Source organism: Macrobrachium rosenbergii, chromosome 4 (genome assembly GCF_040412425.1).
Source record: "Macrobrachium rosenbergii isolate ZJJX-2024 chromosome 4, ASM4041242v1, whole genome shotgun sequence".
Lineage (NCBI taxonomy): Eukaryota > Metazoa > Arthropoda > Malacostraca > Decapoda > Palaemonidae > Macrobrachium > Macrobrachium rosenbergii.
In genome coordinates, this window is record NC_089744.1 from 43,631,599 (window position 1) to 43,654,098 (window position 22,500).

Here is a 22,500-nt window from a genome sequence, read left to right on the forward strand (position 1 = left end):
GCCATGCAACGTACTACCTTTCTTTTACCTGAGATAATTCTGCATCTAACGGGGGAGCAGGCGGCACACTTGTAATCAGATTAATAGAGTCAATTTAAAGTTAATTTAAATGGATCTTATGGGAAAATCAGTGTTTCGCGTAGGTTATAATTACACAAAAGGTTATAATTACACAAGTCAGAAGAAACATACTCAGGAGCTTGAATCACCAGCTCCGTGGTACTTTAGTTACGTTAAATAACAAAGCAAAATGGTGCCAATAGCAAATCAGATATGCTCTGATCAAATCTTGAAGGACTCTTCTCAAGGTTGGTAGTTGAGGGGAAGAGGCACTGTGGGAGCAGGCAAGTACACAGCAGCATGATCTCTCTCAACGACGTTGTTGGCTAGCAAACCCAGTGAAATCCTTCCTTCTATTTTGACATTTTTATGTGGATAGTGACATATATTATTAAAACTAAGTGCATGACAGTGCTCCTCAGTGACCAGTGATCATGATGATAGTGATCTTATGGTGTCTTATTTTGTAGAACTTGGTAAATTTTTACATTAAAATATCACTTTTACTGTATAAAGGACCTCTGCAAGAAATTTTTCCAAGTTCGCGCATGCGCAGTAGGTACCATCCAGAGACTTTCAGTTTTTCTTATGTTATCGTTCATTTGAGCCACTTTTAATAAGGCAAATAGCAGAGATAGAGAGAGAGAGAGAAGAAAGAATAAACGACCTTGGCTACAAAACTCATTTTTAGAAGAACATAGAAAACTGGGTTTAAAGAATATAGATAGAGAAAAGAACGTTCAACAAACACCAAGTACAAATGATAGGGGAGACTTGCTGAATTGAATGAAATAATAAAACTCAGCAAATGTCACTATCAGATTACATTAATATTTTGGGAGATAGAAGAAATTTACAAACAGATAAAACTAAAATCAGATATGAAATCATCTGATCTTGGAGAACACACGTTCATCAGAACAATTAATGGAGCTAACATCGACCTTTTAAAAAGTTGGGTATCTGAAGAACTGAAGTGTGAGCCAGCAAGATGTATTCTGGTATGTGGTATGCAGGATGTATTGGAAGAGGAAACCCCGTCTAACATTCTGGATAATATGGGAAGCCTTATTGCGGAGCTCAAGAAAGTAAATGGAAATATGGAAATTATGGTATGCCAACTATTTCCAACTCTACGAACAAATGAACTAGAGGACATCATTAATCATCACAATAGCCAACTAGCGGAATGGGGCACAGACAACGGTATAACGATTATGAAATGCGAACTGTCTTTGAAACTGGCTACTGGAGAGGTGGATGAAATGTGTTTTCATCTGAATAATGAAAATCCTGGAATCTTCCTAAACAGATGTGGTGTCATAAGACTACTTGATTCACTCAACAAGCAATGCCAATATCTAAAGTTATGTGACGACTGGAAAAAAATGAAGATGTCACATGAATGGACAAATACACAGTTAGAACCAACCATTACACAACAAAGAAAAAATCAACGCCCCTCGATTTTCGGAAGACGGCCAACAAGTGAACGCGGACAGGATCAAAGAACAGCTTTCAATGGAGGACAACCTCGAAATAGCAACCATCAACAAACAGATAGCAGAAATTACAAGAGGCGATACAATGAAGAAGGGTCAAGAGACGAACATAACCAACGTTATCAACACAGACCAGCTGGATGCTACAATTGTGGTGAATTTAACTACCGTCAAGGGCAATGCAGATACGACCACAGAATTAAGTGCAGTATTTGTTACAGATTGGGACACAAAGGGCGTATATGCTCTAGCTATGTTCAGTAGGAAAATGGCCAAGAAGAATGTGCCCCAGGTGATACTATAGAAGCGACTACTGTAAGGAGGGAAATACGTAATCAGTTAACTATAGAACACATAAATGCACAGTCATTATTAGCCCATATTGATGAAATAGAACTGTTAATACTGGAAAGAAACATAGACATTCTTTGTGTAAGTGAAACCTGGTTAGATTTGTCTGTTCAAGATAAGTTCATTCATGTTAAGAATTTTAATGTATATAGATGTGACTATGGAAAAGGGGGAGGAACATTAGTATATGTTAGAAATGATTTGAAGGTTAATAGAATATTGACAGATGTAGAGAAAGCTAATGGTGTTGAGGACGTCTGGATTAGTATACAGTATAAGAAATTACCATCCTTTATTGTTGGGTGTGTCTACCGGCATCCAAAGGCTTTGACACCCTCCTTTGATTATCTTAAAGAAACTTTTAAAAATGTATCTTTACGTAAAAAACCCGTGTTCGTTTTGGGTGATCTAAATGAGGATATGCTTGTACCTAACAACAAATTAAGTAAAATAATACATCAGTTAAACCTCTGTCAAACAATAACTAAGCCAACTAGAATAACAAGTACGTCCTCGACATTATTGGATGTTGTCATTACAAACAAACAACAAATGATTGTATATTCAGATGTGATTTCCTGTCCCATTGCTGATCATGAGCTAGTAACTTTACAAATTGATATTTCTAAGCCAAGGAGAATTCCTGTTAAAAGAACCTTTCGTTGTCTTAAGCATTACAGTCAGGACAGTTTTGTAGTACTTTACTAAATAAGGCTCCAGATTTTAATTGTATTCTACAAACTGATAATGTGGATGTACAGGTTAATATTTTTACCAAAACCTTTGTTTGCTGCTTGGATGAATGTGCACCATTTGTGACCCAAGAAATTACCCGGCCCCCAGCCCCTTGGATAAATAATAACCTTAAAGCAGAAATGAAAGCTAGAGATGACCTACAAAGGAGAGCTAAAACAGATATACAGAACGAAACACTACAAGATCATTACAAAAACGAAAAGAAACGGGTTAATACTTTGATTAAAGCTAGTAAGTCGGAACACTTTAAAGATAAATTTCGTAACTGTAATGGCAATGTGCCTAATAAATGGAAAATAGTTCGTGAAATGATCCCCAAAAATAATAATGCCATTTTACCTGATTATAATGATAAGAAGGGAAAAAGTAGAAGAGTTCAACCAGTATTTCTCAAGTGTTGGTAGGACATCCTTTGAAAAATCTCAGCAAAATCTATTTAGGAACAACACTTCACAACTTTTAAGAAATGAGTCGAATATAGTTAATGAGAATTTTAATGACTCTTTTAGGCCACAGCCAGTTGATGTCGAAACAGTTATTTTAGTAGTTGGGGAGCTTAATGACACGGGAGCCTATGGATCTGATTTGATATCCCTCCGTTTCATTCGGGACGCCTTACCGATAATTGCGTTTTACTTAACTGTCATAGTAAATACCTCTATAGTGACTTGCCTTTATCCAAGCGATTGGAAGTTGCCCCACGTTCTGCCCTTTTTTAAGAGTGGTGATGCAGATAATGTGGAGAATTACAGACCAATATCACTCTTGCCCATCATATCTAAAATTCTAGAAAAGATTGTGTCAATTCAACTCATAAGATATCTCGAGGAAAATGATTTACTGTCTCACACTCAACATGGATTTAGGTCTCATCTCTCTACTGAAACTGCGTTATTGAAAGTTACAGAAACTATTTACAGAAATATCGACGACAAAAAGATATCTTTACTTATTCTATTGGACCTTTCTAAAGCTTTCGATAGCGTTAGCCACAATATTTTACTTCATAAATGTACACAATTAAAAATTGACCCTCTCTGGTTTAAAAGCTATCTAGAAAATCGTTACCAGTCAGTGAGATTAGGCGATGTTATATCCTCCCCTAAACCAGTAGAATTCGGAGTTCCACAGGGATCTATCTTGGGGCCAATACTTTTCCTAATTTATATAAATGATATGGCTACTGCTGTACGAGACTGCATCTTGGTTCAATTCGCAGATGACAGTCAACTTCTAATGACTGGAACTATAAATGAACTAAATAACTTGATAGTAAGAGCAGAAAGAATATTAGAAATGGCGAGATGTTATTTTCAAATTAATGGATTAAATATTAATGAATCTAAAACTAAATGTATATTTATTGGCTCTAGGCAGTTCATATCCCAAATTCCTGAAGACACAAAAATAAATTTCAATGGATTTGCAATTGAGAAAAGCATTAAAGTAAAAATCTTGGGGTATATTTTGACCAGTATATGCTATTTGACAGTCATATAGATGAAGTTTGTAGGAAGGTAAATGGTACTTTAATATACTTAAATAGAATTAAGGGCCGATTTGATAGTGAAATGCGGGGAATGGTCGTTCGGTCTCTTGCCGTGAGCATTCTTGACTACTGTTTAAAGATCTGGGGCTCGACAACTAAGCAGCAGCTGCAGTGGATACAGAGGCTTCAAAACTTTGCAGCAAAAGTAATTGATGGGAAAGCCAAGAAGTATGACCATGCAACTCCAATTTTAAATAACTTGCAATGGCTGACAATCAAACAGAAGATTGATTTTGATTTATGTGTCATGATCTTTAAAATTTTACATAATCTAATTCCACCATGGCTTTTAATCTAATAAGAGTTGGAGATAGACGTAATAGACAAACTAGATTTAATGATGACCTTTTTGTTTCAAGAACCAACACTGATCTAGGAAGCAGAGCATTTGTTGTGCAGGGTCCATCAGTGTGGAACAAACTGCCAAACCAACTAAAAGCATTAACTAATATTAACTCTTTTAAACTGAATTTGAAAAAGTATCTATTGTCCAAATAATTTTTATAGTAAAACTTTATATATATTTTAATTGAGCTCTTTTACACTTTTACTCCATTTTAGCAGACTATTTATGAATTTTAGATTCTATTTTAAGATAAATGTTCATAACTCTAGTTTTATAAGTACCTGTAATTCATAAGCAATTTTGAAATCGAAATGTTATAATCATGCTAAAGATAATTTTAATATTATGGAGAGATATGCTGTAACTTTTATAGCAAATATTTTATCAAGTTAAGAATTTTATTGAGCCTCAAGTACTAATATAAAAAGATTCATATTTTTTATGCAAAATTTTCAATGTTTCAATTACTTTTATGATGTACCTATACCTGTCACAACTTTTTATTGTTCTTAAAGTGGTATAAAATAAATCTATGTTTTATGTTTTATAATGATGTAAATTTTTATGAAGGCACATGTAAATATCTAATTTTTAAATGTAAACTACAATGTAATTTGTATTTATTGTAATAGCCAATGTAAATATTGGAATAAAGCTTATTATTATTATTATTATTATTATTATTATTATTATTATTATTATTATTATTATTATTATTATTATTATTATTCTGCAATACAGAACCGCACTATCATTTTGATTGCTACAGCAAATAAAACGTTCAATTTGGGAATGCTGAAGGCTGAGAGGGAGAATCATTCAAAATCAAATGAATTGGAAACTGGAGAAACACTTATGGTTTACGTTACACAAGTAAAGATTACACTACTTCGCTTAGGCTCTTGAGGAGGTTGCAAGGGAATGAATATTAAAGAGCAGTGGAAATAAAGTAAGAGAATATGTGCCGAACAACTTCCAAATCCACACTTTACCTTAGTCCTTGGATGAGACGTCTTGAGATTAATCCAGACTTCTCTTTGATAAAGGGGTCTCATGGCGGGTTCAGATCCGTTCAACACAAGAAAAGTGACTGAGTGGGGAAGGGGTTGGTGGAGTGCCAACCAACAAGCAGTCTGTCTGTGCAGCTGGAGTGTCACGAACTGGCTGGGACCTCAGGTCTGACGCCCTTATATGCCCCTGGTCCCCGCCTTTTCTGCAGCTGGCAGGCTTGGGTCAACTGTGGGCAAATCTTGTTACTCGTCCAGTTATGCCCAAAATCCATATTTTTGGTTTGTGCCTGGAGAAAGAAGCATACAGCAGTACAAAGGTTTTGCAGTAAGGAATACAGTGGAAGGGTTGCTAAGTTGGAGAGAGGTGGAGGGAACCAAATGTTATGGGCGGTGTAACAAATTGCTAGTGGGCTAGGAATGCACCTTTAACTCCTGTTTTCGACCTGTGTGATCCGACTTGAAATTCTATCACAAAATACATTATTTTATATGTGGAGAGCTTATTACGAAAATTCAAATTCAGGATTGTCCGTAGTAGTATATATGTATATATATATATATATATATATATATATATATATATATATATATATATATATATATATATATATATATATATATATATATATATATATATATATAAATATTATAATGATATGTCTTATGATAAGTGTGTTTTCTGTAAAATTAATAAGTTTTCTGTACTTTTTATATATTTTCTCTTGTGTTGCACATGTATTGTGTGTAATAACTATGATAATAGTGTTTGTTAGAGATGATATGTGTCAGATCTTACAAGGATTGCTGTGACTGTGTGATTTTAGGACTAAAATACATTTTGCTGTTAGGATTATGTTTGTACAGCTGGCTCTTGTGGACTCAGGTGTCCAGCCAGGGTACTGGTGAAGCTTACACAGCTGTCAGATGTTCAACCAGAGTAATTCCCTCCATTTCGAAAGGAGGCACTTAGTTGTCAGGCAATAGGGAGATGAGGTGACATGCCTAGATTATATTTGTTGACCAGGGCGAGGGTATCGCTGGTTCGCCTCTGTGTTTGTACAAGTGTCCAAATTGGAAACCCTTGTCTATCAAGCAGATAAGAGGACAGGCCTGTATAGCTCTCTGAGCCAGAGAATAAATTATCTTGTTTATTTTCCCTCTTCAGAGGAAGAAACTGTTTATTCCCGTTGGAGAAGAAGAAACTCTGTTTATTCTTGTTTTCTCCCAGTGACCCATTTCCAAAAATGCCTAGCTGGCAACCCAGGTTTAACCTCAGAAGATTTTTGGTAAAACTGATCAGTACAGACTGAGACTGTAGAGGTTGCTCTCTCTCTCTCTCTCTCTCTCTCTCTCTCTCTCTCTCTCTTCATTCAGAAGAGAGTAAGATTTGTGGTCACTCTCCCAAACATATGTTTTTGGAAACTGTTAATAATATTTAATGCTCCCTTGGTAGGATCTGACTTAAGAAAAGAATGTTAGCAGTGTAACAGGCCTTAGATAAAAGTGTGTGTATTGCTGCAGCAAAGGAGTTGCTTTACCTTATACAGAAACTTGTGTAAGGTAAAGTGGTTTTTTACTTATTTTTTTACCATGGTAAAAAGGTAGATACTTTAAAGAGATTTTGCCTTAGTGAAATTATTGTTGATAAACCTTTTGTGCATTTTTGTATGTTCATGTTTTTACAATTTTTTGTGTGCTCTTGTGTTTACAATTTCATAGTTTTACCCAGACTTTTGTGTTGGTGATTTAACATTTATTTAGTTAGCACTTTATATGTGTTGATACCTTAGCATTGCCTACTTGATTTGATTTTCATTTGTTAAGATTTTTTTTCAAATCTGGAATAAGTCTTAATAGTTTGAATTTTGCTTAGTGATGTAATTTCTTGATAAGTTAAAGTTTTGTGAACTAATCTTGTTTAAGAATTAACTAAATCTTATGTTGTTTTCAAGTAATGGTAAATTTTTTCAGATAGTGAATTCTAATTATAACTTTTGAAGTTAGAAATAAATTTTTGTATTTAAAGTTTTAAAAGCATAGCGTTTCATTTTTAACCACCAGTGAATAGGGTTATTTGTGTATGCACAAGGTAAGTGATAAACATGTTTTGTTCTCCTTCAGAAGTTTTTGAAGTTAATTAAGATCAGGGAAACAATTATAGTTGTCTGATGGAGTGATGCCCTTTTTTTTATCTATTATATCTCAATACCTCACATAACTTGATAAACTTAATATAATTTTTCAAGTGATAAGCAAGTTTTAAGGGATCACTGTTACCTTTAGAGTGTTCAGTCGTAATTTTATTGTTATGAGGGTTCAGGTATCTGGCTGAAGTGAGGTAAGTTTTTGGATATTGTGAATGGTTGTGTAATAACCAGGTACCTGATACATTTCGTGACTATATATATAATTATATATATGTATATATATATGTATGTATGTATGTATTATATATATATATATATATATATATATATATATATATATATATATATATATATATAATATCTGTATATCTATGGATGTATATGCAGTATATGGATATACATACTGAGCATATGTTGGAATTGTATGGTATTCTTTTGCTCGAGAACCTGGGACAAATAACATAAGAACTGATATGGAAAAGGCAGTGTGTCTGGAGTATATTTATGAATGGAATAATAAGAAAATCCAGGGAGAGGTTAGACAATGAAGGTGAAAGTTTGCGAGAAAAGAAAAGTGGTCGAGAATGCTGCGTAGGGCAACTTGGATTTGATAATAATGCAGTGTTCATTGATGCCAGTGAAGAAAAGTGCAGAGACAGCCTGAAGTGTTTTTAAGAAGAGTGAAAAATACAGATACCAAAAAAAATTGAAGGTAAATGAAAGTAAAAAAAGGAAGCAATGAATGACACTGGTGAATAATAGTAACTGAATTTTTAGGAAATTGGGAGTAAGTGTGATGAGGGTGTTACAATTAAAAAAAAGTGAAGAACATAAAGACTTGACAAAAGTTTTAAAAAAAGAGAAGTTGGAATGTGACATGAGACATCAATTCACAAATGTTCCTGTGGGTGTTTTGGATTGTGATATTGAATGGTAATGAAAGGAAATAAATTTGTTGCGATGAATTGTCTTCCATGGATTTTGGAATAATTAGGAATGAAGTGATGAAAATTCAGGAAAGATAGTCAGTGTGTTTTTAGGTGGTTAGGTTAACTTAAAGACAAGAAGGGGAGGGATGATGCAAATGGTTTAAAATACAGACATTTTTAGAAATACAATACAAGGTCGCTAAAAGCCTGGAACTTGCTAGCTAACTGGATTGATTGGCAGCTGTTTGAGCAGATGACCTTCTATATCCAGGAAGCACGAAAGAGCCTGCAAGCAACACTGAATAGCATTCACCAGTACTTTTGTGGAGGTTTGGGAAGCTCCAGAAACTGCGTAAGCGTTCTACTGAGGGGCTCCTCCCTTATTCAGCAGTGAAAGGATGACTTGGAAAAATTTCTGTATTTTCGTTTTTTCGATCCACCAGTATTAGAGATGAGCTACAGTGGGACACACACATACGTGCACACGTTCACACACACGTATATATATATATATATATATATATATATATATATATATATATATATATATATATATATATATATATATATATATATATATATATATATATATATATATATATATACGATATACCGTATATAGAGTGGAAGTATCCGAAGAACATAGTACGGGACGATTAATCTGCAAACATAGTCAATCAGCGTGGCCTTTCCGTCTGCTTTGTTAGAAATAATTGAAAGTCGTCGACGAAAGCCATACAGACTTAAGTGAAAGTGGTTTTGCGTGTATGGTGTGCATGAAGGGAATAATTATATTCAACAACACCTTTTACACTGAGATCTTTGAAATAACCCACTTTGGTTATAAAACGGTTGAAGATTAAGATCATATTTCAGTTCATATGTACATAAGTCCGCCAATTTCAGATGCATATTTACTTGCGTCGAAGTAGGATGAACTATATAGCTTTTAGAAGAACTTTTTTATTTTTTATTTTTTTAAATTTTACTTCCAGATTTCAAAGGCTTCCATTGGAAGTGGATTCTAAAAACGTTATGAAACTGAAAACGTGATGTCATTATGGATATTATAAATGCTGGATTAAAGATATATATAAAAGGAAATTATTTTCAGCGATATTAGACCTCTCTCTCTCTCTCTCTCTCTCTCTCTCTCTCTCTCTCTCTCTCTCTCTCTCTCTCTCTCTCTCTCTCTCTCTCAGTTAACCTGAGTTGTGAGTGATGTGCTTACCGTTAGTCGACCGCTGTGGGTCGCTAGGGCGAGGATAGAAAGAGGGAAGAGTTTAAAAAAATGTGACCTCATTATTCGTGCCAATGGGAGGGCGTTGACAAGGTATTCCTCAGTCCACCGGGAAGAAACCGTTCAAACTTTCCCTCTCTCATTTTAATTAGAAATTACTGATGCACGAGGAAGTAAAATGTATATACTATGAAGAAGCCAATGTTATCCTTGTTTCCGAGTACATAATGAATTAATTCCGGACACGCAGGAATGAGTCTGGAAATAAAAGGCTAGTATGATAAAGCTGGAGGGAATATTGGCTGATTATCTGGGATGATGTATGTTAACGCTGATTATTTTAATCGGGTATGTTACAGAGTAATTAAAAAGGTTTCGGACGTTCCGATTAGGCTTCAACATTTGCTTAGCCGTTTACATCGGTTAATGTGCCTCGATTTGTTTTTCCATCAAACATTCTGCTACAAATTTATCTCAGATTTGGGTATCCTCTGAACGATACTATCGAGCAGTAGGCGCTCAGCAATCATATACTAATTCTTCAATGGCATTGTGATATCATTCTGTTGAGGTTTATACGTTGTACCACAGAATATTTCTCTGCTGCTTCTTGCTTTCTGTTTGGAAGTCACTTTCCTTCTTCAGGCATGCTGACTCTGTATTGATTTACCGCTTAGGATTTTTTAATGAAATATTTCCTTTCTGCTTTAGACATCCGTACTTTATGTTGCTTTCATATTTGGGCATTCTGCGGCGGTGCTGCCTTCAAGTTTCGATCGTTCAATGTTAATATTACGTGCCTGCACTTAGCATTCCTCGACAGCACTCCTTTGCTGTTTAGGGTGGTCTTGCTTTTCATTGTTTTACAACTTCTGGCATTTTATGTCAGCATTGCTTTCCATTTTCGGGCTTTGTATTCCTGCCTTGCTTTCCTACGTAGCTCATTCGGCATTGACGTTGCCTTCCTGACTCAGATGTTGAAAACTGCTTCCCGACCAAGGACATTCTGCATCATCATTAATTTTCTGCCTTGGAATTTCTAAGTGGACATCGTTTAACTGCTTGAAGCATTTTGCGCCGAGAGAGATATCCTGCTTCGGCATTGTATGACACCATTGCTTTCCTGCCTTGGGTATTATGTGTTGACGTGGCCTTCCTGATTGTACATTTTGAGTAGACAGTACTTTTCTCCTTTGGACATTGACCATCGTCAATGTTGATGGCTTCAGGCATTCTGTAAACACTTACTTCCTGTTACGGGCATCCTGCATTGCATTGGTTTTACTTTCCTGCTTCAGGTATTTCACAAAACCAATTCCTTCTTTGGGCACTGAGCTTTAATGTTGCTTTTCAGCTTTGGGCATTCTGCATTGATACTGGTATCCTGCTTTGGGCATTCTGCATAAACATTGCTTTCCTGCCTTGAACATTATGCTTCGACCTTGCTGTCATGCCTCGTGCATAAAAGCAGTGTAGCACACGTGTAGCCCAGGACTTCTAAGGGTATCACAGACTTGTTATTGCTCAAACTCATGGAGCTATTCTCGCTGCTTATCCCCCAAGAAGACTTTGTCGAATGGGACCCATGCATCAAACTGCCTGTCGGCTCTTTACCAGAATTGAACAGAAAATAACTCAACCAACTAAGAATGGCCAAGCACCACCACCTCCCACCAAATCGAGAAAGAGCTCTTAACCTGTCAGTCCTTCTGGTGTCTAGGCCTAGTGAGGTTCCCTGTGTTGAGTCAAATTAAGCTGCAGGCTCCACTTCTGGTGGTGCCCTTCCATCAATTCCTTTAAGGTTCAGTCTTGTAACCATACCACCATCGAACTCAAAGACTTCAGGTTACCCAGAGGCGTCTTGCAATGTCGTCATTTAGGATTAGTCCAAGGGTGGTATCTGATCACCTTCGATCCTCTAATATTTGTTCTGGATCAACGAAGGCATTCTTGGCAAGCACTTTTGCTGTTTTTTTTTTTTTTTTTTACAATGATCACTGAATTTCACCTCTCGTGTTCTAGTATGAATGCCCCCGACAGTCCCTGTTTGTCATTGCATCTTGCTCCCACCACCAACAAAATGGAACCAAGATCATCTTCCATCATTCCATGCTGGTAACATTCAGGCATTGTATTCCAGAGTAGCCTGCTTTTAGCACTCTCATTTATTCAAGGTGAGCTAGCTGGCTGCATGGGACACTCGGTAAAGAGCACCCCAGCAGAACCAGTTTGGCTTCCACTCACGGAAGCTGTTCGGAGCCTGCTGGGAAAGCACCAGGCAGTGACCTCCCACCCCAGTCCACAACTGAGCTCGAACTATGAGCTTTTTAACCGCAACAGCTTGAATATATGCAACTGGAGCTGTAATTACCCTGGCTGCTGCCACAAGGAGACTAGTATCCTGCCCAAGGCAGGATACCAGTGTCAATGCAGAATGCCCAAAGCTGGAAAGACTTGCCTTCCAATTGGTTTTTGCCAGTGGGTTTAGAGCTTGTTCATTCCAATTACACAGACTTGGAAGAGTCCCACATTGTTATTTTACATCACTACCTGCTGCCTGTTGCCTTCCTTGGATGTGGTAGCCCTTGCTCCCTCTCTGGAAATGAACCCTGATTCTCTTTCACCCGTAACAGGCGTTGTAAGTGCATGGCTTACAGTCCACAGCGTGATAAGGCAGAAACTCTAAAGATATTCAGTTATTCAGAGTCATCACAAGCAAGTGGAAGGACTGAGGCCTGCTTGTTTTTCAAGTAATAAAAGCACTGCTCCCTTCCAGTTGGAGATGTACAAGTCATATGTTACATCTACTGTAGAATTACCAGGCTATCTGAGTAATAGCTTTCCATTAAATGAATGATAACTGATTTAATGAGGTATTCATAGTATTTATGATATTTTTTTTCTAGGTGATGAACTGGTACTGGAGCATCAGAAGCTACTGCTCACTCACAGCTCCATTCCTCCACCTCACTCTCATCAAAATCACCTTTTATATCTTTCTCAGTTCTCATACTATTTTTCTCAACAAGTCCCTTCATCGTTGTTCGGTCACAGACAACAGCAGTGGGGGCAATTGCTCTCCTTTACTGGCCAACACTCTCTCTCTCTCTCTCTCTCTCTCTCTCTCTCTCTCTCTCTCTCTCTCTCTCTCTCTCTCTCTCCAGTCTCTAGGGACAAATTCATCATCAAATCCAGTTCATTGATCGCATGAAGAGACATCAGCACTTGCGGTAACCACGGTAAGCCTGCCACTGCTCTAATCCAGGTAGAGCTGCGGTACTGACTCCGCAACCTTGAGGATATTATTTTGCCTGACCCAACTCTGGGGTCAGGCACACCAAGCACTCTGCCTCAGCCAGCACCCATGGCAGATGGCCACAACAAGGCCAAAACTGACGGGTTGAGCTTGCTTTGCCACAGACAGATCCATGGGCTCTTGGCTTTCCAGGCATCCATTTCCAGCCCCCCTGCCCCCACGCCTCGCTACAGCCGCAGGATGAGCTTGCCCTTTCTCAACTCGGAGTCCGAGCATTGGCTCCACGCCCTCGTTTGGCGTTCTTTATCGGTGTTCCTGTCTTGTTTCAGGCAGTCTTAACAGTAATTTTCTTACGTGAACATTTGGGCTTCGTATTATTAGTTTGTAGCATGCTTTCAAGTACTTTTTTATCAATGCTGTAGACCTGTTCCTCTTTTTTCCTGTTTTGTGCAAGCAGTTTTCCCACAATACTCTCATTCTTTAGCAGTCATTCATTGTGGGTATTCATATTATCCGTGCATGTTTTTTCACATTTATAACCATTCTGTATATATCTTCCAAATGTAGCTGTAGGTATTTCGCCTCAGTATTCCTATACTTCAGTAAACAATATAGTAAACAGACATTTTACTACGTTATTTATTTCCTTCTGTCGGCATTAGGGTTTTGTGTTCATCTCTTTCAGGGTGCAATTGCGATAAAATTCCAGTTTGCAGTAAAAATTATTCACAGATATTTCTGTGATACAGTGGACGTTTTGCTTTGGTAGTCATATCATAGATCTTTCATTATCCAAAAAATATTTCGCCGCTGTTCTTCGTATACTGTAAAAAAAAATTCTTCTGTGGGAATGCCCTATTACTAGTCTGTGGTGGCTTAGGTTCTTCTCGGTCTACTAAACATTAAAGAGCTTTCTCGCTCCTCTGCAGTTTATCCGATTCTATGATTTCTGGTAAGATTTCCGCTGAGGAAGGAACCATTTCTAAATACTGAAATCATTGTTTAAATTATCGTAAGTCTATGGACGTTTCTTTTGCAGTTTTCGAACTGTTATTTTAGATCCAACAGAATCCCTTGATTGTTGGGATTAAACTACATTTTATGTATCTTTCTGATATCAAGTTGTCCTTATTAACGATACTGACTATCTGTCTGTCTGTCTGTCTGTCTGTCTATCTATCTATCTATCTGTATATATGTGTGTATGTATATATACATATATATAATGTCACGATGCTTATCAAGTACCTGGTTATTACACAACTAATCTCCAAATTCAAAAATATACCTCACTTCAGCCAGATACCTGAACTCTCATAACATTAATTATTATGACTGAGTACTCTAAAGGTAACAGTGATCCCTTAAGAAAAAACTTATTTATTACTTGAAAAATCAAACTAAGTTTATCAGTATATGTGTGAGGTATCAAAATTTAAACTAGAAATATTCTAGAGTAGAAGGGCATCATTCCATCAAAAAAATCTTAACTGTTTCCCTGGTCTTAATTCACTTTAGCAAAACTAAAAGAACAAAACATGTTTATCACTTTGCCTTATGCACACACAATCAATCTTATTCACTGGTGATCAATAAATGAAACACTATTTTTCTAAAAATGTTAAATACAAACATTTATTTTCAAATTCAAAGTTATAACTAGAATTCACAATCTGAAAAATTTATTATTACTTGAAAATAACACAACACTTAATTAATTCTTGAATTAAATTATGAAACAAAACTAGTTCACAAAAACTTTATCAGGAATTGAAATTAATCAAGCAAAATTTAAACTATCAAGAATTACTCAAGATTTAAAAAGAAAATCTTAACAAATGAAATATTAAATCAAGTATGCAATGTTAAATTACCAAGAAATATTTAAAATGCTACGTAAACAAATGTCACATCACAAACATAAAAAATGTGAAAATATAAAGAGATCGTAAATAGAAAAACACACAAAAATACACATAAGATTTATCAATAATGATTTCACTTGGTCAAAATTTCCCAACTTATCATACCATGGTATTAATAAGTAAAATTCACGTTACCTTACACAAACTTGTGAAAACCTCTGTAAATCACTTGCTGCAGCTGCGTTACCACAAAACACACTTTTTTACCAGGCGCCATGACAAACTAAATAACTTTACTAAATTCAGATCTCAAAAGTTAATATGAATACGTGACCACAAAACTCTACGTTACAAGTAATCTCTTTCTAAGAATGAGAGAGAGAGAGAGAGAGAGAGAGAGAGAGAGAGAGAGAGAGAGAGAGAGAGAGAGAGAGAGAGGGAACCAAACTATCTGGTCTCGGAAATCAGAATGAAACAGATTTTACACTTCTAGTAACACGTGAAACAATTACATGATGTCATTAAAGCATTTTGGGTACGAGATACAAAAGTTCTAGGAGCAGCGAGGTGACATCATTAAAGCAGTTTGGGTGCGAGATACAATGGAGAAACTTCTAGAAAGAAAGTGACGTCATCCCAGCAAAACGTTTTGAACGCAATCTTACAAAACATGGCGTAACTGATCAAGACACGTATTTTTTCTCTCAAAGAGGCGTATGTGACTCGAACAACGCATGTAACAACATGAAATCACTCGTCTTGAGCTCGTATGGGACGAATCGGCATTTATTATCCAAACCTGTCATCACGACCCAAAACAAAGCGTTCTCTCTTATCTCAACTGATGACAATTTCAACTGATGACAATTGAAATGAAACAAGTCTTTGCTGGACACACACGTGTTCATATACTACACTTTTTCAATATCAAGAAAGATATTATTCTAAACTACGTTACTATTAAAACTGTATTATCAATTCTAAATTATGCTAGCAAGTTATTTAATCATTAGTTCTTTTGAGATCTGATGCCAAACTAAATATGACACTTCAACAATCATTATCATTACACATAACACATGAAAAAAAGTAAATATGTAAAACTTATAGGAGGATATACGTATTACAAGGCAACATCGTGAAAATATATAATATACACACTGTCTATGTTTTTTTTCTATGTATATATATATATATATATATATATATATATATATATATATATATATATATATATATATATATATATATATAAGAAGTCGTTGCACAGCCAACCCTTAATTTGCACTTAGTTTATTGGAAGTCGAACCTAGATATCAAAACAAAGTTATCAACATTTCGATATGTCCCTTTCTTTACCTGAAACAGATATTGAGATGGCACAGTTACAAGGGCAAAGATACAGGGCTGGATGCCACTTCCTTAAGCAGCTTAGCCCAACTATGCTGCTTAAAGCAACCTTTTAAAGGCAGATTAAGCTGCTGAATTGTCTTTCCTTTCGCAGGATCCCTGGGAAGAGGCAACCAGATGGCTGAACACCTGGGCAAATGACACATCTTTTGCACACGGTCACCAATCTTTGCACTTGGTCAGGACACTCGGCCGAGGCCTTAAAAAGAGGAGGACAGGAGACATCTCGGGTAGTTGTTGGGTACTCGTTGGTCAGTTAGTTGGGGAAGCAGTCTGCAGTCAAGCAGTATGCAGTTGGGCCATTAGCAGTTAACAGGCAGTTCGCCATAGAAATCATACGTGTGTGAGAAGTGCTGAGAGACCTTCATCCCCCCTGTCCGACTCCAGACTCGGTACCACCTCTACAGTCATCCTCGAGTGGATCGTCCAAGTGATAGTGTGCATCGCCATACGTGTGATTGTCCCTTGTCATCCTTTGCCAGAGACTCGCTTCCCCTAAGGTAAAGTGCGAGTAAAGACTTTTCAGTCACAACGGTTTGCCCTTTAGAAGAGTTATTGGGTGCCAGTATTCTACCTCTATCCTTCTGCCATTTTATCCAGTGCCATTGCCAATGTTCTGTGTTCCAGTGTAAAGTGTTCAGTCATTCCTTGAGTCCTTGGCACCCTCAGTGCAGACTCGAGTCATATTCTGTGTTATATTTTTCCTTTACTGGTGTGTAATGTGTAAATCTCTCTCCCAGAGAGACCTATTCGCAGTGGACTCATCTTGGACTGTGCCTTGCCATTATTCAAGACTCCAGTAGAAGGATCTTCAGGCGTTGCAAGCCCTTTAACAATTCAATTACCCATTTTCCCGTCTAATGCTTTTCTTTTGTAAATATAATTCCTTAATTTATCCCAAGTGTTTACGTAACATTTCCTTATGAAGTAGAGCCTTCAGCTCCAAAAATCATCCCTTGTTCTTTGTTTTTTTATGATTTCCCTTTACGTAAGTCAGAACTCCAAGGCCAAATAAATAAAGTTTCTGTTGCCGGCCTGTAAAAATCTCTAGAAATCACATAACCCCAGGGAAATTGTAAATATATATATATATATATATATATATATATATATATATATATATATATATATATATATATATATATATATATATATATATATAAATTACAAAAATTATCGCCTAGTATGTCTCTTCATTGTATTGTGAGCGGAAATGACCCGTAATTTAGGTATATCCTGAAAAGCAACTTTGATACGCGTCAGATGTTTTTCCTGCGGCAAACTTTGATGAGGGGTTTACGAGCACATATCTCACCATGCCATTGCTCTTCAAATGATTCGATTTTCATCAAGAAATTCATTAGTGTCGGTTTCATTTCTTCATTTATTGTCGCCTGAAGGGGCCCCAGCGCCGTTATCTTGGCGGGCATTACGGCTCCATTCTGGTCTGCAAGTTGATTGCAACATAGACACTGGCCATCTCACTTGACTTCACTCCGCATTTCCTGCTTTGCATTGCAATGGCATTGCATCGGAGACAGTCCGCCAGTCCCCATTTACGGCTCTGCAACTTTATGTTCTTTTGTGGATATAAGTTAGATTTGGGAGGGAGGGAGGGAGGGAGGGAAGTCCACAGCACACCTCGTGTTTATTATCATTTTCCTCGCCTTCCCTTTCCCTTCCTTTCTCGCGCTCTCCCTTTTCCACTTTCTAATTATACTTTTCTGCCCTTTCTGCGCAATCCCATTACTCATTTTGTCTGTCTCTCATATCTTTTCATTTGAGTCTCTCTCTCTCTCTCTCTCTCTCTCTCTCTCTCTCTCTCTCTCTCTCTCTCCTTTTATAGATATACTTCTCATTTCTCTCCCTCCTCTCTGTGCCTGCTCATTCTTCCTTGGAGATCCCTATTTTGCCCTGGACCGGTCTACGCCCGCTTTAAGAGGGGGCGTCGATGAAGGGGGTGGGGAACAAGAGATGTGGAGAGGGAGTGTTTGTTGCGAAACACAATATCAACACCCTATATAACACTGACCCTCCCGCCTCGTGTGACAGGGTTAACAGTTCTCCACAAGGTTTTAATATCCACCGACGCTCACCATAATTCCTGCACTTGTTATTGTCTCCTTTTCTCTGTTTCTCTGCCCTGACCCTCCACGTCAACCGCTTCCCCGACTCCACGTCTTTTCTTTCTACTCTGTTTCTCTTTCTATACGTCACCATAATTCCCTCCTCCGTTTCTTAGTATTTCCCACATTTTTCTTTTTCTTAATATCATTTTAGTCTCTCTCTCTCTCTCTCTCTCTCTCTCTCTCTCTCTCTCTCTCTCTCTCTCTCTCTGATTTCCTGTTTTCGCCATATTTTTCATCCCCTAGGCTACCTTTCTTTCCCTCTCTGTTCATTCATTCTGCTTGTCCCGTGAAATCTTCCTCTCGCATTTATTTTCGGCCCCCTTATATCCTTTACCCCACCCTGTCTTCAGATCAACTCACGTCGAGACAGTCAGGATCGCCTATTTATTATTAAGTCTTCATTATTCTCCAGCCATGTTGAAGCTCACGGAGAAAAGAATAAAGGGAAGCAAAAAGGGCAGGTTGACAGTGACGGGGACACAAAGCAAAAGTTAATTCTCGGGGGATTTCATTTCATGGGGGAACTGACTGACTCAGGTCTGATGGGACCCCTCGAGGCAAAGCTTGTCTTTCAGTTAGTGGAATATTGTTGCTAAATCCTACGTAACAAGAAGGTCCAGATCACGACAGTTCCCCGATTAGAATAGCAGTAAACTGTCAAGAGTTAAGGTAGAGTAGGTGGGTGGCTGTAGAAACATCCTGAAAGTTATAGTCGAGCCAAACGAAAGTGGCGCTTGAGAGAAGGTCTCCATCCAATGCATCGTATCGACATCAACAAATTTCGGACATCAGACCTTAAAGACCGCTCAGTGAGGATACGAGCGAACAATCTGACCAACTTATTACCTGCGGATTAACTGATTTAGCGTGTCAGACTAAAAAACAAAAATTATCTTGTTCTTGTCTGAGAGGGGTTGATACCTAATTCTTAACCACGTGTCAAATTATTTGTCTTTTCTTAAAAATAAATACATTTTTACAATTAAAAGATTTTGAGCCAATATATTATTTACATCCAAATCCTTGGGTATGATGGCTGAAATATCATCAATATAAACAGGAAAATGGAAAATCTTGGGGACATACAGGCATTGGAAAAATTCCATATATAAATTTGAAAGAACAGGCGAAAGTGGGTTTCCACTGCTATACCAAACGTTTGTTTAAAATATTCCTCATTGAAAATAAAGTTTATACAATTCATCTTTAAGGTATTCCAGTACTGAGTCAATGGGCAGTTTTATGTGTGTGTGTATATATATATATATATATATATATATATATATATATATATATATATATATATATATATATATATATATATATATATATATATACTGTATAATATATATGTATAATATATATGTGTATATATACATAATTTATATATATATATATAATTTATGTATATACTATATATATATATGTATATATATATATATATATATATATATATATATATATATATATATATATATATATATACACACACACACACATATATACACACACGATTAAAGAGGGGGAACAATCCTATACAGAAGACATTAAGGATAAATGTATTTTTGAAGGAAGAAAACACTTATAATCTATTAAAGCGCTCCCTGTGTGGCTCTGATTGACCTGGGATCATAATTCGTCTAAGGTTCCTATTTGTTTTCTACTGACTACCTAAAAAAAAAAAAACCCGAAAAGGAAAATATATCCGGGATTATGACCGACAGAACCCTCCCACCTTTAAGACCTTAATGAATCATCGGTTTCAGGACTTCTCTAATCCACGCTCTCCAGGCAAAACGAACGAACTCTTTAGATTTCGCCACGATACATTCAGTCTCTCACGCGCCACTTTCGTTTGGCTCGACTATAGTCATTTTTAGGTAGTGGAAGGGGTTTCTTATGAAGGTTTTAGGGAGATTGTGCATCCCAGTCAAAACGTGTTGAAATGTATTAATGTAGTAATAGTAATTGACCGTTTAACTGTCGTCAATAATTGAATGAAAGGCTCCAGTATATTTTGAATATTAACTGTCGTATACATATATATATATATATATATATATATATATATATATATATATATGTATATATATATATAGATATATATATATTATTGAATATATATATATATATGGACACATGTATATATATTCAAAATATATATATTGATTAGGTGAAAACATCTCAAATGGAAATCTCCTAGTTGCAGTTTATTGTTTCATGGCCACAGTTTAAAAAACCCTCATACAAATGGTTTGATTTCAGGTTGGTGTGATTCTCAAATAAGTTGCTGTTTTCTTAAGGAAGAGGATCTAAGCCCAAAATAAGATGATGTAAGGTTTCATGAGTTAGACAGCACAAGCCCGCATTAATAGATTAATAAATTTGTTGGGATCTTTTAAGAAAAACGTGATAAGCCGCGTCCATTAAAACAGTTGAACCGTACTTGTGTGTCAAGAGGAACACATGTATTATTAATTGCATATTGCCATTTGAAGCGGAAAAATTACTATGATTATTATTCATATTAAAAAAAGAAAGTGCCCCATAGTTATTATGTGTGTTAGTGTTCCATACAAAAAGAACATCGTGAACAGGATTTCAGCATCAGAGGATCCATCAATAAATATTATGTTAAATTTTGAATGGGGGAAATGTAACCATAGTTATATACTGTGAAAGTTCTCACACGAAACGCAGACTGAAGACATAGCTAGAATCTTCCATGAGTATTGAATAAGTGCAGAATTTAAGTAGAAAAAGCTTCAGTTAAGATCGAATTGTACATGACACCTGTGAGAAAAACCTGTGATGAACTAAACCTGTTTTTGTCAGTTGTGTATTGAAGTTGAAAAAATTTTGCAACATTTCTCTCTCTCTCTCTCTCTCTCTCTCTCTCTCTCTCTCTCTCTCTCTCTCTCTCTCTCTCTCTCTCTGATTACTGTCCCTTCCTTATGGCTTTGTACACTGTTGGGGTTATAAATTGACGTCTTGTAATTTAATCACCAAGCTGACTGGTCAGCATCAGAGATCAACAACGCTAATGACTTCAATAATCCATTATAGTTCAGTAATTCCAGTGATGAATAATGATTGTCTAGAATTTTACTGTAGTTAAACTGGGCTCACACTAGCTACAACCAAGTTCACGAGGTGTCACGACTGTAAATCGGAAATAGTCATCTACTCATGAAACTATTTTTGGGTTGTGTGGCATGCCTTCATGGTTCTTGGTAGGCTTTGCTCACACGTGACACTTACAAATGTTGTGCAAACGTTTATAACTTTCGTGGTTGGCAGTCTCCTGAATGACCCCGAGTTGGATGTCGTGATTTGGTCGTAGATCTGTCATGATTTGTTCGTGTATAGGTCGGTAGTGGTCGTGAATTAGAGCATCAGCCTTTGTGCGCAAGTTTTGCACAATACTACTCAGCCTGTCTTAGAATACTCGAGGTCTGTCGTGAAAATAAGTTAAAACCCCTGAAAGACTCATTTCTTGTTTTCTCAAGTATAAAGATCTACAATACCTTGATGTTGTTATGGGGAAGTCTTTGCGATATTTTGTTTATTATGCATTATGTTTGTAATATTTTAATTGTGAATGTTGCTTAGTGGTATTTTTTAAAGTGTTCGCTACTTTTCGGGAGTGTGTCTACATATATAATTTTTAAGTAAAAGTACTTGTTACCAAACATTTACAGTACTAGTAGCATCAAAGAAATTCTAGCTGTGTCTGAACAGAAAAAATAATATATATAATTTTACATTTCGTTTCTCACTCACAATTTAAACTACATTCGTTCTTTCCTTTGACCCTGTGCCTGTTAGACAAAGAAATTTTAGTTTCCTTTATTATCTCAGGAGGATTCTCACGAACTATCCCTCCTTGCATCCTTTTAGTACAAAATTTTTTGTCCGAGAAAAGCCTCTTGTACCCAACGGGCGACTGG

General features: G+C 36.6%; 1 protein-coding gene across 6 annotated transcripts in view; it reads left to right on the top strand.

Moving 5' to 3' along the window:
* The window catches only part of LOC136833678 (leucine-rich repeat and immunoglobulin-like domain-containing nogo receptor-interacting protein 1), a 414,041-nt gene that overhangs the window by 245,661 nt on the left and 145,880 nt on the right, over positions 1–22,500 (top strand). The window contains exon 1 of one of the 6 annotated variants that reach the window (XM_067095874.1): positions 16,593–16,921. The exons of the other annotated variants lie outside the window; for them this stretch is intronic. The gene's annotated coding sequence lies outside the window, so the exon portion shown is untranslated. Of the gene's footprint in view, positions 1–16,592; positions 16,922–22,500 lie in introns of those variants that run through there. 6 annotated transcript variants of the gene reach the window in all.